Source organism: Corythoichthys intestinalis, chromosome 6 (assembly GCF_030265065.1).
Source record: "Corythoichthys intestinalis isolate RoL2023-P3 chromosome 6, ASM3026506v1, whole genome shotgun sequence".
Classification (NCBI taxonomy): Eukaryota; Metazoa; Chordata; class Actinopteri; order Syngnathiformes; family Syngnathidae; genus Corythoichthys; species Corythoichthys intestinalis.
Genome location: NC_080400.1, coordinates 4,621,250 through 4,637,781, shown reverse-complemented (window position 1 = coordinate 4,637,781; position 16,532 = coordinate 4,621,250). Strand labels below are relative to the sequence as shown.

The window sequence follows — 16,532 nt, the reverse complement described above, 5'->3', positions numbered from 1 at the left end:
GATAAACTATATTGATTAATATCTCATATGAGAGGCCATGGCCAGGGCATTCCAGATCAGTAATTATTTTATCAATAAATCCTGGAAACAAAACACAAAAACCCTCTTTCTATTAATTTCATTTTTCAGTTATTGTCACATAGCCAAAAATCTGTTTGCAATAAACCATATTGAGTAATATCTCATAAGAGAGGCCATGACTAGGGCATTACAAATTTGTAATTGTTTTATCATTAAGTCCTTAAACCAAAACAAAAAAAACTTTCTATTAAGTTTACGTTTCTGTTATTGTCAAATTCAACAAAGCCAAAAATCAGTTTGTAATAAACTATATTGAGTAATATCTCATATGAGAGGCCATGGCCAGGGCATTCCAGATCAATAATTATTTTATCAATAAATCCTGAAAACAAAACACAAAAACCCTCTTTTTTATTAATTTCATGTTTCAGTTATTGTCACATAGCCAAAAATCTGTTTGCAATAAACCATATTGACTAATATCTCATAAGAGAGGCCATGACTAGGGCATTACAAATTTGTAATTGTTTTATCATTAAGTCCTTAAACCAAAACAATAAAAAATAAAAAAAACTTGCAATAAACCATATTGACTAATATCTCATAAGAGAGCCAATGACAAGTACATTACAAATTTGTACTTGTTTTATAAAAACTTCATAAACCAAAAAAAAAAAAAAAAAAAAACTCCTTTCTAATAAGTATACATTTCAGTTATTGTCAAACTCAACAGAGCTAAAAATCAGTTTGCAAAAAACTATATTGAGTAATATCTCATAAGAGAGGCCATGACCAGGGCATTCCAGATCAGTTATTATTTTATCATTAAATCCTGAAAACAAAACACAAAAACCCTCTTCAGTTATTGTCACATTGCCAAAAATTTGTTTGCAATAAACCATATTGAGTAATATCTCATAAGAGAGGCCATAACTAGGGAATTACAAATTTGTAATTGATTTATCATTAAGTCCTTAAACCAAATTAAAAAAAAAAACTCTTTCTATTAAGTGTACGTTTCTGTTATTGTCAAACTCACCAAGGCCAAAAATCAGTTTGTAATCAACTATATTGAGTAATATCTCATATGAAAGACCAATGCGAGGGCTTTCCAGATGTGTAGTTATTTTATTGGGGGGGGGGGGGTCTTTCTGTTAAGTTCACATTTCAGTTCATGTTGCATACAGCAAAGCCAAAAATCCTTTTGTAATAAACCCTTTTAAGTAATATTTATTATGAGAGGCCACGGCCAGGACATTTCAGAACAGTAATTATTTTATCATTGAATCCTTAATACAGAACAAAAAAAACCTTTCTATTAAGTTTCCGTTTCAGTTATTGCCACATAGTCAAAACTACATTTGCAATAAACCATGTTGAGTAATATCTCATATGAATGGCCACGGCAAGGGCAATCAAGATTTGTCATTATTTCATCATTCAGTCCTTAAAACAAACAAAAAACTATCTTTGTTAAGTTCATGTTTCAATTACTGTGGCATTCAACAAAGCCAAAAATAAGTTTACAATAAACCTTACAGAGTAATATCTCATATGAAAGGTCATGGCAAGGGTATTCCAGATCTGTCATTATTTCATCATTAAGCCCTTAAAACAAAACAAACAAAAAAAACTATTTCCTTTAAACATGAATAATGGTTTAGTTTGTGGCATTCAGCAAAGCCAAAAATCAGTTTGCAATAAACCGTGTTGAGTAATATCTCGTAGGAGAGGCCATGGCAAGGGCATTCCAGATTAGTAATTATTTTATCGTTAAGTCGTTAAAACAAAACTGAAAAAAACTTTCTTTCTGTTGATTCATGTTTCAATTATTGTGGCACTCAATAAGGCCAAAAATCAGTTTGCAATAAACCATGTTGAGTAATATCTCATATGATAGAGCATGGCAACGGCATTCCAGATATGTCATTATTTTGTCAATAAGTCCTCAAAACAAAACAAAAAACCCTTTGTATTAAGTTTATGTTTCAGTTATTGTCACATAGTCAAAATCGCTTTGCAATAAACCATGTTGAGTAATATCTCAAATGAAAGGCCCTATCAAGGACATTCCAGATCTGTAATTATTTCATCAATAAACCTTTAAAACACAACATGAATCCCTCTTTCTGTTAAGCTCACGTTTTAGTTATTGTTGCATTCAACAAAGCCAAAAATCAGTATGCAATTTACCATTTTGAGTAATATCTCATATGAGAGGTCATGGCAAGGCCATTCCAGATCTGTAATGATTTCATCATTAAGTCCTTAAAACAAAGCAAAAAAAAAAAAAAAAACTCCATTAAGTTTATATTTCAGTTATTGACACAAAATCAAAAATCCATTTGCAATAAACCATGATGAGTAACATCTCATATCAAAGGCTATGATAAGGGCATTCCAGATCCGTAATTATTTTATTATGAAACTGTTGAAACAAAAACATAAAAAACCCTCCTTCATTAAATTCACGTTTAAATTATTGTCGCATTCAACAAAGACAAAAATTGTATTATGATAAAATATATTGTGTAATACCTCATATGAGATGCCATGACAATGGCATTCCAGATCTGTCATCATTTTATCATAAAATACTTAAAACAATCAATCTTTTGACAATATCCTTGTACAGCTTATTTTGCTGCATTGTATCCCTTAAAAAACATGTCACAAACCTAAAAAGGACCTAATTGCACCCCACATGTCTTTTTTCCATCCGTTACGTGATTTTTTTTGTTTGTTTGTTTGTGCTTCTGTGTGTGTTGTGCAGAAGTAAATCCACTTCATTCGGCGTCTCTCCACACTCATCATTCCACTTCTCTTCCTTTTCCCGTTGCTGGGTTACCTTGAACGGCAATTAGCTTTATAGCCGAGTCCAAAAATATCAACAGTGGATACAGGCGCAAAAATATAGTTACCACTATATTTTAAAAGAGGAGTTCATGCTCATTGTGTAATGGAGTTTATCATGAGACAATAGTGTTTTTCTGACCCACTTTCCGATGTGGATTTATTGAGTTTTATTTCTTTGTTTCTGGCTGGCTGGCAGACACACACAAAAAGACAATGCGAAGAAGTCTGCTTCTCCCTAACGGGATATTTATCACCACTTCGTTCCACGGTCTCTCCCCGCTGCGCCCAACCACAGGGCAGAGCACTTTTATCACCGTAATAAAATCGTCGGCTATACAGTGGGGCAAACAAGTATTTAGTCAACCACCAATTGTGCAAGTTCTCCTACTTGAAAAGATTAGAGAATTGTCAACATGGGTAAACCTCAACCATGAGAGACAGAATGTGGAAAAAATCCCCAGAAAATCACATTGTTTGATTTTTAAAGAATTTATTTCCAAATTAGAGTGGAAAATAAGTATTATGTCACCTACAAACAAGCAAGATTTCTGGCTGTCAAAGAGGTCTAACTTCTTCTAACGAGGTCTAACGAGGCTCCACTCGTTACCTGTATTAATGGCACCTGTTTTAACTCATTATGGGTATAAAAGACACCTGTCCACGACCTCAGTCAGTCACACTCCAAACTCCATTATGGCCAAGACCAAAGAGCCGTCGAAGGACACCAGTGACAAAATTGTAGACCTGCACCAGGCTAGGAAGACTGAATCTGCAATAGGTAAAATGTTTGGTGTAAAGAAATCAACTGTGGGAAAATGGAAGACATACAAGACCAGTGATAATCTCCCTCGATCTGGGGCTCCATGCAAGATCTCACTCTGTGGCGTCAAAATGATAAAAAAACGGTGAGCAAAAATCCCAGAACCGTACGGGGGGACCTAGTGAATGACCTAAAAAGAGCTGGGACCACAGAACCAAAGGCTACTATCAGTAACACAATGCGCCGCCAGGGACTCAAATCCTGCACTGCCAGACGTGTCCCCCTGCTGAAGAAAGTACACATCCAGGACCGTCTGCGGTTCGCTAGAGAGCATTTGGATGATCCAAAAGAGGACTGGGAGAACGTGTTATGGTCAGATGAAACCAACATAGAACTTTTTGGTAGAAACACAGGTTCTTGTGTTTGGAGGAGAAAGAATACTGAATTGCATCCGAAGAACACCACACCCACTGTGAAGCATGAGGGTGGAAACATCGTGCTTTGGGGCTGTTTTTCTGCAAAGGGACCAGGACGACTTATTGTAAAGGAAAGTATGAATGGGGCCATGTATCGAGTAGGGGTGGGCGATATGGCCTTAAACACGTATCACGATAAATTGAGCAGATTTACCTCGATAACGATAAATGACGATAAAGTCGCCCAAGCGGATTGTTATATCATTTGAAAATCTGAATCAATGCATGAAATACAGATGAACAGTTTCTTGTTGATTTAGTTACCAGCATTCAATTTGATATATTTAACAATTGTACATGCAGTCTAAACATTAAGTTTATAAAAATGTATTGTAAACAATAAGAATTCAAGTATGAGCATTTATAACAGCGTGTATGGCTTGAACAATGTACATTGTCAAAATCAATATGCCTGTGCAAACATGTCATTGTAACACAAATGACTTGCAGCTTGAACAGTACACTTCAAAAAGACAATTTATTGTTAATGGCTGCTGTGACATAATTATTCAATACAAGTGTTTACTTTATGGTTTCAAGGTTTTTTTCCCCCCCAGTGCATTTTTTAATAAATGCACGCATACATGAACCCCCAAACAGACAGACAGACAGACACACATTAAAGCTATATTGATCTTCTGCAAATGAAACACTTTAGATTTTATGATAGCAATAATGACACAGAATTAAGCACATACAGAAAAATAGCTGGGGCCATTTCTCGGTCATATTATAAGTTTCACCGTTGGATTGTGCTTTATGCTGAATGCTTTACCATCACAAAAGCTATCAGAGAAATCACACACAGTCAGATACAAAATAACGCGACATAGTAATAATTGCTAGATGCAGTCCGTGCCCAATCCACTCAAAAAGTTCAGCCGTTTCGACAAGGTTAGAGCGGCTATCCGACTCCATCACGTTCATTTGTAGTCCATAACTGTCCAGTCAACATTTTGAGTTCCACAACAATTCTGTTTTATTGTGTTATGTATATATTAGGCATAAGGTGTACATTTAACTAGGGCTGTCAAACGATTAAAATTTCTAATCGAGTTAATCACAGCTTAAAAATGAATTAATTGTAATTAATCGCAATTCAAACCATCTCTAAAATATGCCATATTTTTCTGTAAATTATTGTTGGAATGGAAAGATAAGACAAGACGGATATATACATTCAACATACTGTACATAAGTACTGTATTTGTTTATTATAACAATAAATCCACAAGATGGCATTAACATTATTAACATTCTTTCTGTGAAAGTGATCCACAGATAGAAACACTTATAATTCTTAAAGGATGAATGTGAGTTTGTATATTGTGACTAAATATTGCCATCTAGTGTATTTGTTGAGCTTTCAGTAAATGATACTGTAGCAACTTAACTGTTCTGCCCAAATGCATGATGGGAAGTGGTGCAACCATGACTGTGTGTGGTGGCTGCAAATGCTATATCTTCTCTGCGTTGGGTACACTACAGGGTGTTTAGAAAAAGATCAACTCCTGTCATTCTTCCCCACGTCGCTTCCCACAATATTTACAGTTACTGTGGGAGAGATGACAAAGATTTTGCCAATTAAAAGTACGGCCCCATTGAATGCTTGTATCTACTCCGCTCACTTGACACTGCCTCTTATCTCTGTATATAAGTAAAACGGCGCCATTGTAGGCTGTTTGCGGCAATGCATGACTGAGTCGTACTGCGACTGCGTGATTAATTTTAAAAATTAACGCAATAAATTTGACAGCCCTACATTTAACAAAGTTAATGCATTCATTTGGGATGAAATGCATAACTGATGCTACAACAATCTAACGACATACTGGCAAGCGGGGTGGCCAGTGGGGTGGCCAACCTATTTATAGGGGTGGCCGTGGCCACCCCCTGGTGGCGCCACTGAGTGGCCTAGCCAGTCTCCAGATCTCAACCCCATAGAAAATCTGTGGAGGGAGTTGAAAGTCCACGTTGTCCAACGACAGCCCCAAAACATCACTGCTCTAGAGGAGATCTGCATGGAGGAATGGGCCAAAATACCAGCAACAGTGTGTGAGAAGCTTGTGAAGAGTTACAGAAAACGTTTTTGATTTTTGATTTTCTGTTTTTTATTTCCACATTCTGTCTCTCATGGTTGAGGTTTACCCATGTTGACAATTACAGGCTTCTCTAATATTTTCAAGTGGGAGAACTTGCACAATTAGTGGTTGACTAAATACTTATTTGCCCCACTGTATATCCATGCGCAAAAAAATACTCGATATCTCAACATAAATGAAATTTATTATTTTTTCTTATTTTATTATTAACTTAAAATCAACAGGAAGAGACCGGGAAGTGACCCAAAATCAACAATAAGTACCCGTAAATGCTCCAAAATCAACAGAAAGTGACTAGGAAATGCCTCAAATTGGATGGAAACGATCTAAATTTTAAAAGAGATGACCCATAATCAAGCGGAGGTAACCCGGAAATGCCCATAAATGAACAGGAAGTGACTGGGATATGCCTCAAATCAACAGGAAACGATCCAAAATATAAAGGAATTGACCAAAAACTAACCAAAAGTAACCCAGAAATGCCATAAAAGGAACTGGAAAGGACCGGTAAATGCCCTAAAATTATCAGGAAACAATCCAAAATGTACGGATTCATGATTCTATTTCACATAATAATGCTATATAAGACTTTTTCTATCCTGTCATACGCACTTTAAAATCGACAGGACAGGAAACGGTCCAAAATGTACTGGAAGTCACCCCGGAATCAGGGCCGGCCCAGGCCATTTGGGGGCCCTAAGCAAAATAGTGCCAAGGGGCCCCTATTTTTGGCCCACCATTTCGTCACAGTGTACTGTGAAACCCATACATGCAATCCAAGCCATACGTCCATATTTTGTATACTAATCAGATTTTGTTGCACTGCATACTTTAAACTTCTCACCCCAAATGATTGTCGGTATTTACAGTAGATAGCGCCAAACCTTTTTCTAAAAGAGGAAAAGAAAGAAGGAAGAACTTTTATTTTTTTGGCGCTTGTAATCAAGTATCAAAACTCACAAAAGTCAAATAAAGCAAACTGTAGTAAACAAAATAGAATATAAGTTAAATAATTGCCAGATTGGGGGCCCCCTAGTGGTCAGGGGCCCTAAGCAGCTGCATAGTCCGCGTATAGGCTGGGCCGGCCCTGCCCGGAATGCTCCATAATTTACCAAAAAGTGACCCGTTAATACCCCAAAATTAACAAGAAAGTGACTCAAAATCAACTAATTGCATGCTATTGACATCCAATTCATTTAAACAGGGCTTTGAACGCTCATGTTCGAGTGCTATTGACGGCGCTAGACGTCAAACCCATTTGGTTGCTCATTCGCTCCTTCCCGATCTCAATAGATTGGCCGTCTGGCTCTGTCATTGTCAGCAAATCAGTTAACAAGGAAATGACCTGAAAGTGCCCTAAACACAACAGGAAGTGACTGAAAATTGACTTGGACGTCAGCTTTAGATCTCAAGTTTGAAGACATTCCTCACTCCCGACAGGTCATTTAGCCATTAGCTCCCGCTAATGGATCAGGGGTAGATTTAATGCTAATTAGCCAGGGTCCTTAAAGACTTCTTAAATCTCTCCAATCAAGGCGCGAAATAGCTTAGCGGCAAAGCTTTATTGCCGCGACATCGGCGTTAGCGGCGTTTCTGTCAGCGTGAGTGATGACCGGCGCTGATAATTATGACCTTTTTCTAGTTATCGGTACAATTTAAGTGGAATAGGAGTTATTCCTCTTTGGGCTGTCACTCAAGGTTAGTCAAGGTGACACCATGTTGTTGCCTTCAAGGACAGAATGATCACCAAAAAAACAAAAGCGCCTCACTCATTTACGATGGCAAAGACATGAAATTTCAATGATTCAAAATGTCTTTTGTCCAACCGTTTTTGTCCCATTTACATATGCAGATCTCCTCTAGAGCAGTGATGTTTTGGGGCTGTCGTTGGACAACAGGGACTTTCAAAACCGTCCACAGATTTTCTTTGGGGTTGAGATCTGGAGACTGGCTTGACCACTCCAGGACCTTGAAATGCTTCTTACAAAGCCACTCCTTTGTTGCCATGGCTGTGTGTTTGGGATCATTGTCATGCTGAAAGACCCAGCCACGTCTCATCTTCAATGCCCTTGTCGATGGAAGGAGATTTTCACTCAAAATCTCTCGATACATGGCGCCATTCATTCTTTCCTTTACACAGATCAGTCGTCCTGGTCCCTTTGCAGAAAAGCAGCCCCAAAGCATGATGTTTCCTCCCCTATGCGTCACAGTGGGTATGGTGTTCTTCGGATGCAATTCAGTATTCTTTCTCCTCCCAACACGAGAACCTGTGTTTCTACCAAAAAGTTCTATTTTGGTTTCATCTGACCATAACACATTTTCCCAGTCCTCTTCTGGATCATCCAAATGCTCTCTAGCGAACCGCAGATGGGCCTGGACGTGTACTTTCTTCAGCAGGGGGACACGTCTGGCAGTGCAGGATTTGAGTCCCTGGCGGCGCAATGTGTTACTGATAGTAGCCTTTGTTTCTGTGGTCCCAGCTCTCTGTAGGTCATTCACTAGGTCCCCCCGTGTGGTTCTGGGATTTTTGCTCACCGTTCTTGTTATCATTTTGACGCCACGGGGTGAGCTCTTGCATGGAGCCCCGGATCGAGGGAGATTATCAATGTTCTTGTTAGGCTTCCATTTTCTAATAATTGCTCCCACAGTTGATTTCTTTACACCAAGCGTTTTACCTATTGCAGATTCAGTCTTCCCAGCCTGGTGCAGTTGTACAATTTTGTCTCCGTTGTCCTTCGACAGCTCTTTGGTCTTGGCCATAGTGGAGTTTGGAGTGTGACTGACTGAGGTTGTGGACAGGTGTCTTTTATACCGATAATGAGTTAAAACAGGTGCCATTAATACAGGTAACGAGTGGAGCCTCGTTAGAAGAAGTTAAACCTCTTTGACAGCCAGAGATCTTGCTTGTTTTTAGGTGACTAAATACTTATTTTCCACTCTAATTTGGAAATAAATTCTTTAAAAATCAAACAATGTGATTTTCTGGTTTCTTTTTTTTCCACATTCTGTCTCTCATGGTTGAGGTTTACCCATGTTGACAATTACAGGCCTCTCTAATCTTTTCAAGTAGGAGAACTTGCACAATTGGTGGTTGACGAAATACTTTTTTGCCCCACTGTATTTACTCAGTGCCTGACATTGACAGTCCCGGATGTCCAATTCATTTGGAGTTGGACAGCTGGCAGCGAATGAAGGAAGCTGCCACCCTCCCATTTCAAAGTAATTGGACATTTACTCGCAATTAATTCATTTCGCTTCACGGCAGAAGCATGAAAAGACCTTTCATCACCCCTAGCAGCCATGTTGGTAGGGGCAACCAACCCATCAAAGCAGGGGCGCTGGAAGTCTCTCACAGCAGAGGGCGCTGACGATCTCATTTCGTTTTTCCCATCTAAAAACAGCCATTTTGGTCCAAATTAATTGTTCAGGTACTACTACTTGGCTACCACAAAGACAGCGTCCCTACCAGAATGCCTTCATGGTAGCCATCTTGATAGGGGCAACTTTTCCAAGTCAATGCATACACATTAAAAGTAAGTCAGAACTAGCGTCAACCGATTTTTAAAACATTGTTTTGTAAATGTCAAAGCATCTGCTATTTACTCCGTGGGCACCAACGAAAGTTCATACGCTGCCAGCCCTTTCACTTCAAACTGATTGGACATCTACTAGCGATGAACTCGTTCGCTTCACGGCAGAAGCATGAAAAAACTTCATCTCCCCTACTAACATGGCATCAGGGCAGCCATGTTGGTAGGGGCAACCTACCCATCACAGTCAATGAACGGACATTAAAAATGAAGTCATAACTACCTTAAACCGATTTTAAACAATTATTTTATCAATGCCAAGCAGCTGCTATTTACTCAAAGGCGAAAATTCATTTGCTGCCACTCTCCCGCTTCAAAGCGATTGGACATCTACTAGTAATAAATTTATTTTTGCGAGCGAGGGAGCATCTTGGCCCAGAGAAAAACAACTTTCATTTTTTAACTCATTGACAGCGAATGACGATTTGAGAAGCGAAGCGGTCTCGGCGTTGACCCTTGCGGTACGCCTCTTCACAGAACGCGCCTGACAAGGTGAGTCGAGCCAAAAATATTCCCGCTCACTTTACCAGAGCGTTTTTACACGCGTCCCCTCTCGTGGGAGATGAACTCCAAGTTATTTTAAGCGGCGACGCTCCAACGATATCGTCGGTTCTGCCGTGAGCTCAGAAAGAAGAGGGTTTCGATGAACTTCTTTCTACCATTCCGGGAGTAAATATTCAGCGCGTTTGTTGTCACGAGAGCGCCGTCGTCACCCGCTGCACTTTTTAATTAAACAGAATATTTATACGGTCGAGGCGCTCGCTCGCTTCGCCGGCAAATGGGCCACGCCGTTTAGACTCGGCCAATTAATTATGATTTTGTCAAGACGCGGCATTAGCGGTGATTAATTCCCAAGCTCCCGCGGGTGAGCGTTCGACAGGGGAAAACACAGGAAATGTTTGGATTTTTTGGGTCACGTTATTTCAATTGGCTCACACGGCCTGGATATAGAGGGCGCTATTTTTCAGAGGGTTTAACTCTTCGATGCCTGAATTTACAGTTAGCGACAGAGGAATACACAAATACATAAAACATTGAAAAATACAACTAAAAATTGGGAAATTCTAAATAAAATTTAAAAAATTCATAAAATAAAATAAATAAATGCATTTAGAAAAGTTAAACTTTAAAAAAAAAAATTCAGGCAAAATTAAATTCATAGTGCTTTACATCACATGAAGATCCAAAAACAGAGAATGATGCATAAAAATCACATTAAATCAACAAGTTAAAAAAAACAACAACAATTGAAACAGGAAACAGAAAAAAAAACTAGAAAACAAATATTTAGAAAAAAAACGTACATTAAAATATTAATAATAATTTATAAATATGTGTACAGATAAAAATTTAAATACAGTACAGCTAAAAATCTGAAAAATATACAATTGAAAACAATTTTTAAAAATGCAAAAAAATCAAGAAATTTTGAATTAATATTAAATAAATCATTATTATAAAATAAATATAAATAATAAATGAAAATAATAATAGAAAAAGACGAAAAAAATGACAAATATACATTAAAAAGCATTGAGACAATAAGTAAATGAAAATATTAAAAGAAAAAGATGAAGAAAAATGACTAATATACATTAAAAAGCATTGAGACAATAGATAAGTAAATGAAAATATTCATAATAATTAATAAATATATACATATGAAAATTTCGATACAGCTACAAATTGGAAAATCTTAAATTTAACAAAAAAGAAAAAAAGAAAAGAAAATTCTGGAAAAATTAAACTAAAAAATATAAATTAATAATAATAAAAATAATATAATAATATACAATATAAATAGTAATATAAACTATACTTTTAAAAAGATGAAAAAAAACCAAAAGACATATTTAGCAAATATGCATCAAAAGCTGTTGGGACAAAAGAAAATATTACTTAAAAATGTATACATATAGAAATTAAAATACAACTACAAATATTACATTAAATATATAATGTATATAAATTTAAATTGAAATAATGCTGAAATTTTTAATTAAAAAATAATAATTACATCAAAATAAAAAAAAAGTAATAAGATGATGAAAAAGAAAAAAAAGAACAAATATGCATCAAAAAGCGTTGGAACAATAAATAAATACATGAAAAGAATTATAATCATTAAAAATGTATTTTTATTTCTATATACAAAATTGAAAATTGGAAAATCATAAATATTAATAAAAAAATAAAAAAAACTCATTCAAAAAATAATATAATGAATACGGAAAATTACTGCAGAAAAATGTATCTAAAAAAAAATTAGAGCCAAAAAGATGAAAAAGAAAATAACTCATATGCATCAAAAAACATTGGGACAATAGATGAGTACAGGATCATAATAATAATAATAATAATAATAATAATATAAACTAAATAAAGAAATTAAAATGCAAACAAAAATTATGAAAAAACTCATTTATTTTTTTAATTATGGAACATTAATGCAAAAAATGTAAATTTGAAAATTATAATAAATTACATCAAAATATGAATAAATAAGATGAAAAAAGATTTTTTTTTTACAACTATTCATCAAAAAATGGGAAAATCAAATATAAAACAATAATTTAAAAAATGATAATAAAAAATAAACATGCAATATTAATGCATGAAAATTCAAAAATAAATAAATAAATAAAATTACATTCATAAAATAATAATGTAAAAACATGAAAAAAATTAGAAATCACAATACAACTAAAAATTGGAAAATTAAAAGTATGGAAAATTGATGCAAAAAAAATATTATCTAAAAAAAAAAAAAAAAGATTAAAAAAAAAAAAAAAAAGTACAAATATACACCAGAAAGCATTGGGACAATAGATAAGTGTGTGAAAATAATCATAGTCATTTAAAAATGTATTTTAATTTCTATATATACAACTAAAAATGGCAAAATCTTAAACATAAAACAAGCATTAAAAAAAAAACTTATAAACAATGAAATAAATATGGAATATTAATGCAGGAAAATTAAAATTAATTAATTTTTAATTAATGTATTTTTAATTAATTAACGAAATAAAATCTTAAATTTACAAAATAATAATAAAAAATAAAAATAAAATGCAGAAAAATTAAACGAAAAAAAAAATATATATATATATATATTTACAAAATAAATATAAAGAATAATATAAAATTATAATTTTAAAAAAGATGAAACGAAAAGTACAAATATGTGTCAATAAGCATAGGGACTACTAAAATAAAAATGGCAAACTCTTAAATATAAAACAACCATTTAAATAAATAATAACAATGAAATAAATATGGAATATTAATGCAGGAAAATTAGAAATAAATAAAATTACACCCATAAAATAATAATTTCAAGAATGAACAAATATACATCCAAAAGCATTGGGATAATCTATGAGTACGTGAAAATAATCTGAATAATTAAAACCTATAGAAATTAAAATACAACAAACACAGCAAAGCTACCATGGCAATTTTTCGAGAAATTGAATTTTCGAATGATTATAATAATCACGCCTGGAGCGCATCTATTGTCACGCTTTCCTCCAGTATTTATGTTTACAGTGCTCCTATTGCCTAAGCCACGCAGCCGAATATTTCATTCACTCCATAGCGAGGGAATCACGTCCGAGCGCCGCTTTCGACTAATCCGACACGTGCCGACGTCCGGGGCGGAAAATCAACGCGACGGCATCCAGATCCGCATTTTTTTTTTTTTTTTAATAAATAAAGGGTATACTTGCACCGAAGGACCAATTACTGTTTTTAAAAGAGCGACTGTTTTGATGAAAGGAACAAACACACATTGGCCTCAATAAAAGGCTTACGATTTTAATCATGAAGTATTTTGAGGTCAAAACAGGTTTATTTCCAGTTCAAGGTTGGTTTGTATGTTTTAAGAAGCCAATCATCAAATGGAATTCTTCATCTGTTGTTGTGATTTTAGCGGATTAGCCCGAGGGAGTGTTGACAATCTGGTATTGAATTGCTTAAAAAAACAACAACAACATGAACTTCCTATAGATTTGAAGGCATTTCCCGTTTACTTCCTGTTTCCTCTTAATTTTGGGGGCATTTATGAGTCACTTCCCATTGAATTTGTGTCACTTCTGGAACATTTTGGGGGATTCCAGGATCACTCCAGGGCATTTCCCAGTCGTGGTTTGTTTATTGGTCACTTCCTGTTGATTTTGGGTCACTGTCTGTGGATTTTGACTCAGTCCTGTTACATTTTAGGGCATTTTAGGCTCACTTCCTGTACATATTGGTTCATTTCCTATAGATATTCAGGTATTGCCCGGTTACTTCCTGTTCATACGTCACTTCCTGTTGATTTTTGGGGATTTAAAGGTCACTTTCTGTTGGATTTTTGGTACTTATGGGTTTACCTCCTGTTGAGTTTGAGTCACTTATGATACATTTTGGGGTATTCGGGGTTATTTTTTTACATTTTGGATCGTTTCCTGTCAATTTTAGGGCATTTGCCGGTCACTCTTTGTTTATTGGTCACTTCCTGTTGATTTTGGTTCGCTTTCTGGCAGTTTTGGGCACTTAAAGGTTACTTTCTAATGATTTTCGAGCATTTCGAGTCACTTTATATACATTTTGATGCATTCTGAGGTTATTTCCTGTGTATTTTGATTCATTTTCTGTAGATTTTAAGGCATTTCCCAGTTACTTCCTGTTTATTAATCACTTCCTCTTAATTTTGTTGCATTTTTGAGTAACTTCCTGTTGAATTTAGGTCACTTATGGTACATTTTGGGGCGTTCGGGGTCACTTCCTTTACATTTTGGGATCATTTCCTGTTTATTTTAGCGCATTTCCCAGTCGCTTTTTGTTTACTGATCACTTCCTGTTGATTTTAGGGAATTTAAGGGTCACTTCCTGTTGATTTTGGGTCACTGTCTGTTGATTTTGAGTCACTGCTGCGACATTTTAGGGCTTTCCAGGGTCACTTCCTGTATTTATTGGTTAATTTCCTATATATCTAGAGGTATTTCCTGGATATTTCCTGTTCATTTGTCACTTCCTCTTGATTTTAAAGGATTTAAACGTCACTTCCTGTTGGTATTGTGGTACTTATGGGTTACTTCCTACTGAGTTTGAGTCACTTATGTTAAAATTTGGGGCATTCAGGGGTCATTTCCTTTACACTTTGGATCATTTCCTGTCAATTTGAGGGCATTTCCTGATCACCTTTTTTTACTTCCTGTTGATTTTAGGGAATTTCCAGGTCACGTCCTGTTGATTTCGGTTCACTTTCAAGGCAACTTATTAATGATTTTGGGGCATTTTGGGTCACTTTCTGTACATTTTAACGCATTCTGAGGTCATTTCCTGTACATTTTGAATAATTTTCTGTAGATTTTAAGGCGTATTCCGGTTAGTTCCTGTTTGTTTGAGTCGCTTCCTGTACATATTGGATCGTTTCCCATAGACTTCCTGTTCATTTTTCACTTCCTCTTGTTTTTTGGGGCATTTCAGAGTCACTTCCTGTTGATTTTGGGCCACTTTCTGTTGATTTTGAGTCACTCCTGTTGCATTATAGGGCTTTCTTGGGTCACTTCCTGTACGTATTGGATCATTTCCTATAGATTTTCAGGTATTTCCCGGTTACTTCCTGTTTATTAAGCACTTCCTCTTAGTTATGGGGGATTTCAGGGTCACTTCCTGATAGTTTTTGTGGCACTTATGACACCTGTTGAGTTTTTGTCACTTAAGGTACATTTTGGGGCATTCGGGGTCACTTCCCTTCCATTTTGGATCTTTTTCTGTTTATTTTAGCACATTTCCCGGTTGCTTTTTGTTTACTGGTCACTTCCTGTTGATTTTGATTCTGTCCTGTTACATTTTAGGGCATTTTAGGCTCACTTCCTGTACATATTGGTTCATTTCCTATAGATAGTCAGGTATTGCCCGGTTACTTCCTCTTCATACGTCACTTCCTATTTCCTTGGGGATTTCAAGGTCACTTCCTGTTGGGTTTTAGGTACTTATGGGTTACTTTCTGTTGAGTTTGAGTCACTTATGGTACATTTTGGGGTATTCGGGGTTAATACCTATACATTTTGGATCGTTTCCTGTCAATTTTAGGGCATTTGCCGGTCACTTTTTTGTTTATTGGTCACTTCCTGTTGATTTTTCATTCACATTATGGTGGTTTTGGGCACTTATAGCCCACTTTCTAATGATTTTCAAGCATTTCGAGTCACTTTCTATACATTTTGACGCATTCCGAGGTTATTTCCTGTGTATTTTGATTAATTTTCTGTAGATTTTAAGGCATTTCCCAGTTACTTCTTGTTTTTTAATCACTTCCTCTAAATTTTGTTGCATTTTTGAGTAACTTCCTGTTGAATTTGGGTCACATACGGTACATTTTGGGGCATTCGGGTCACTTCCTTTAGATTTGGGATCATTTCATGTTTATTTTAGTGCATTTCCCAGTTGCTTTTTGTTTATCGGTCACTTCCTGTTTATTTTAGGAAATTTAAAGGTCACTTCCTGTTGATTTTGAGTCACTGCTGTTACATTTTAGGGCATTCTTGGGTCACTTCCTGTACATACTGTATCATTTTCCAGTTACTTCGTGTTTATTAAGCACTTCCTCTTAATTTTGGGGCATTCATGAATCACTTCCTGTTGAATATGGGTCACTTCTGGTACATTTTGGGGCTTTCCAGGGTCACTTCCTGTACATATTGGTTAATTTCCTATATATCTATAGGTATTTCCT

At 35.7% G+C, this 16,532-nt stretch overlaps 1 protein-coding gene across 1 annotated transcript in view; it reads left to right on the top strand.

Moving 5' to 3' along the window:
- The window catches only part of LOC130917258 (cell adhesion molecule 2-like), a 266,201-nt gene that overhangs the window by 201,229 nt on the left and 48,440 nt on the right, over window positions 1-16,532 (top strand). The window lies entirely within an intron of this gene.